At 35.3% G+C, this 4,118-nt stretch overlaps 1 protein-coding gene across 2 annotated transcripts in view; it reads left to right on the top strand.

The window, feature by feature from the left end:
- Positions 1 to 2,132: 2,132 nt before the first annotated feature.
- gcnt7 (glucosaminyl (N-acetyl) transferase family member 7) overlaps positions 2,133 to 4,118 on the top strand; it is a 22,365-nt gene continuing 20,379 nt past the window's right edge. Inside the window, exon 1 of one of the 2 annotated variants that reach the window (XM_008409229.2) lies at positions 2,133 to 2,174. The gene's annotated coding sequence lies outside the window, so the exon portion shown is untranslated. Of the gene's footprint in view, positions 2,175 to 3,239; positions 3,999 to 4,118 lie in introns of those variants that run through there. The other variant, XM_008409228.2, reaches the window with a different exon arrangement.

Below are 4,118 nucleotides of genomic sequence, written 5' to 3'. Positions count from 1 at the left end.
TACACCTGAGTGGGACAAATCAAATCTCACTCATCCACGGAGTCTTGCAGGTGTTTTTGTTGTTGTTGTTGTTGTTTTGTTTTTTTTTCCCTTGGCTTATAGAATAAAATAGTTTTGAAAGTGTGAAACGAAGTCCAAGACTGAAGTAAAATTATGGTTTTGAATATAGCTATATGCCAAAGGAATGTGCGGATCTAGGAATGGGATTATAAAAATGTAAAGCGGATTTTTAAACCAGTCTCAACATAATAAAAGGTAAAAAAAAAAAAAAAAGTTTTGCAGGTTGAGGATTAAAAGAAAACGAGAGAAAAAGAGAGGAATTTTGGGATGAGGTAATTCCTCCCCCCTTAAATGACATCGCCCCGGGCTGACCAGAAGAATCTCCTTTCAAAGGCAACTGAAGCTTTTTAAAGGCCAACAATGGCTGCTGTTATCTGATCTCCACCTAAATGTTTTTTTGGGTTGTTTTTTTTTTTTTTTTTTTTAGTGAAACCAGTGAATACATCAAAGTTTCTCAAAATGTTGCTCAAAATGTGATCGATAAATCTGGTTAAAGGAAAAGAAGCGCGCACCTCTCTGATCCGCGTTCTGACCTGCCAKGACGCTGCGGCCTCACCAAGAAATCTGACTTTCACTGAAATTTCATTTGAGTTCATTTAGATAGCGTCTGTTTATAATGGCACCATGCAGACAATTACCAAACCAACAAAGAAAAGGTCTCAACCTGTAATCAGCACCATACTGATCACACAGAAAGCAGGTATAGGATGAAAACTGATTACAATAAAGTATCTACTTTATTAGATTGAAACGGTTAATTATAACTCAAGCATTTATTGGAACTAAGCTGGATTAACCAATTTGCTTTTAACATTTTAGTTTTGAGGTTGTTTTTCCATCGAAAATATAGTTGTGCTACCTTTATGAATAAAAACATCCGACAAACTGAAAACTTATAGCATCATTTTTGGTTGAATTTTGTAATATGTTTTTTAGAAAGGTAAACCCGCCAGTCAAAGCTTCTTCGACATTTGAAAGGCCACAGGAGGCCAAGATGGTTGAAAATAAAATAAAATAAAAAAAATCTTGCATAATAAATAAAGTATTCTATGGTTCCCATTATTTTTTCAGCCGTAATGATTTTTAAACTGGCATTAGATCAGCACTTGTACCACTTAGGCATATAATATAATAAATCTCAATAAAGGCAAATAAAAAGGAAAATATTTATAGTGCAACTTTGTGCTTAGAAACCAAAACCTCCTTGTATACAAATGAATTATAAAAATTCATGCATAACGATAAGTTACCCGACTTGAATCACAAGCGCCACTGTTCGCTATGAATATGCATCTGGTGCCATCTTGTGGTTCAAAACCCTCATTACAATATTGAGGTTTGTTCAATGTATCCTAATGTAGACAGACTATACACTAGTATGTATTTTTACTGACCAATATAAATCATGTAGTGCTGTGAGGAGAAAGGAAACGAACACATCTAAAATCTGAAATGTGTGCCACACTAAATTGTGGAATCACCTTTTGTTGAAGACTATTTGTTAGAAAACAAATGTGAACATCAATGTCCAAGTCTTGCCATAGATTCCCTCAGATTTCAGTTTTGACTTGGACAGCATATGGATATGCTTCCATCTTCTAAACCATATATGCTTGCATATATGTATGTATATGTATGCATACCATAGCTGAATGTTAGCACCAACTACCTTTTTCCAGCTTCCATCAGACTTTCTATCAGTATTATTTTTTTATTCTCCATCCATATTCCCATGACCTCTTACCAGCTTCCCCATCCATTGAGAAAAAGCACTACCACAGCATGACTCTGCCTTCACCATGGCCCACTGGGTTAGTTTTCTACTACTGGGAAGGAAGGCAGAAAGTTCAAATATGTCAATAGGCTTGTGACAAATCTGAGTCATAAAATATAGTCACAAGTTGTGATAACTGCCAAGTCAWCAGATTCCCCCACCAGATTTCAGTTTATCAGCATTTGATTTAGCACTGTAGGAATTCCCAGGTTCCATTTCTGTAGTGTCATCTGGTTCTGAAGCGCCACCTATCGGTGAAAACAAATAATGCAAATATCAAGGTGTTGATAGTGTGGCTGTTTCAGACGTTATAGGTTTGAGATGCGCGTTCATGGCCAATGTAAGTAGTTCCTACGTTGTATCTCGTGCTCTTCTTGTTTTTTATAGGTGTGAGAGGAAATGTTTGGGCTTTTTACTGCACAACCCTGTGTTTATCATTAGCATTGCAGATTCATGAATACAATCGCGAATAATCAGTTCTAAACATTTGCTTCCTGTTAATTGCACATTTTTCCGAGTCACAGGGCCAGCTCACAGTTTGTAAATTAACTCAACTAATCAATGTAGGTTTGTGTACTCTTCCACTCTGAAAGCTTCAAGTATATTATGCTTTTTTTTTTTTTTCTTTTTGCTTAGTGGTAAAAAGCAAAAAGAGCTGGGTATTTTATATCTTTTTACACACTTTCTTTGTATTGTGTTTTAGGACTACACAAAACCACCATGTCTATAAAAGCCAACTTAAATGGAAAAACGATTGTACGCTCCGTTATTTTTCAATAAATAGCTGGTTTTCGTGGGGGTGCGGAAGAGCCAATCCTTCTGAGTTTGATCGCTGAACATGTGTCTCAGAAATAGGTTAAGCAACAGATTTTCTCACTTCCTGCAGAGCGCGCTTTGCCACAGCGCTCAGAGTGAGTGAGAAAACCCGGGGTGGGCCAGACACGCACCCTGGAAATAACTTAGCGTTTMATTTCTTATGAAATACAGTCGTAAGGCTGCGGGGCGCGGAATGACAAGATTGGTAAGAAATAGTCGCAGCAGACGTTAAAGGAGATAACCGAGGGACTTGCCTCTGGAGTCATTTGTCAATGCTTTGTTTAAAAAAAAAAAAAAAAGCTAATAAAAAAACATGTCAATAAATTTATGTAATCCGTCATTTTACACTTGAGTTTAGTGAACCAGTGTAATTCTTGGCAGCTACAGGAAAGCGGCTATGTGACACCTCCCACTGTAACCGTTTACTTCACCCATGGTATGGTCCAATTTAGGGGTGTTTGATAGTAACTGCAAGTATACATTTTTCACGAATTTATGAATTATGCAGTCACATGGATATTTTTAAAGAAAAGCAGAACATTTAAATCGTATACATATTTTATTTTTTTCCTGCGGTATAATTACATTTATCATTTCAAATCAGTTTAACACCCCCTCCACACATAGGCAGTAAAAGATAAAACGAGGCGATTAATAATTAATGCCTTGTGTAATCACAGGTAAATATCATAAATAAGAGGTATTTCTTAGGTCAGATAACATTTTTATAAAAGGTATTTTAAAGTAGATCACAGCTACGTCATTTTGACTTTATTATTTTTTTGTTTAATTTTTTTTGTTCCTGTTCATCCGTGAAAGCTTAAAGTTCTAATGTAAGTTAGAACCTTCTTTTATTATAAGCTATTATTTCTATATGGGCGCTGCAAAATATTTGCAAAAAAATGATTAACAATAATTTTTAAAAGTACGAATGTGACAGGCTGCAGATTGTGGTTGACGATTCCTTAGCTCCGTGGTTTTACTTTCTTTTTAGTGTATTCTGCCTTTGTGCGTCTCAATACGGAATACCTATAAGTCATTTAATATGTTTTAATATAAGCAAGGACTATAATAATCTATGTCCACATAGCAAMTAGTCTATGCTTTGTTACTGTTGACATTCAGGCTACTTTATATTAAAAATTTATTAATTTATTWATTTAATATTAAGGGATCTGTATTAAAAATAAACTGATTTATAATGCCATGTTTTCGTGGCATTAATATCCAACCACGTGAGCATAAATTTTGCTTCATTTTGGAAACAGATCWGGGCGTAGAGGGTTCCCCRGACATAAAGGCTGGTAGACGGATGAAACGGCGGAAATAATAAAGAGCAAGTAAGAGAGTGAGTCAATTGTGTAAACTTGTTGAATATGTGAAAATGTCACAATGAGAAAGAAAACAAATGTCAAATAGCTACTTATTAATGTCTTCAAGGATCAAAATCATACATACATAGATATAT

This window comes from Poecilia reticulata, linkage group LG5 (assembly GCF_000633615.1).
Source record: "Poecilia reticulata strain Guanapo linkage group LG5, Guppy_female_1.0+MT, whole genome shotgun sequence".
Taxonomy (NCBI): domain Eukaryota; kingdom Metazoa; phylum Chordata; class Actinopteri; order Cyprinodontiformes; family Poeciliidae; genus Poecilia; species Poecilia reticulata.
The sequence above is the reverse complement of the archived record's forward strand: the minus strand, read 5'-3'. Positions and strand labels throughout refer to the sequence as shown.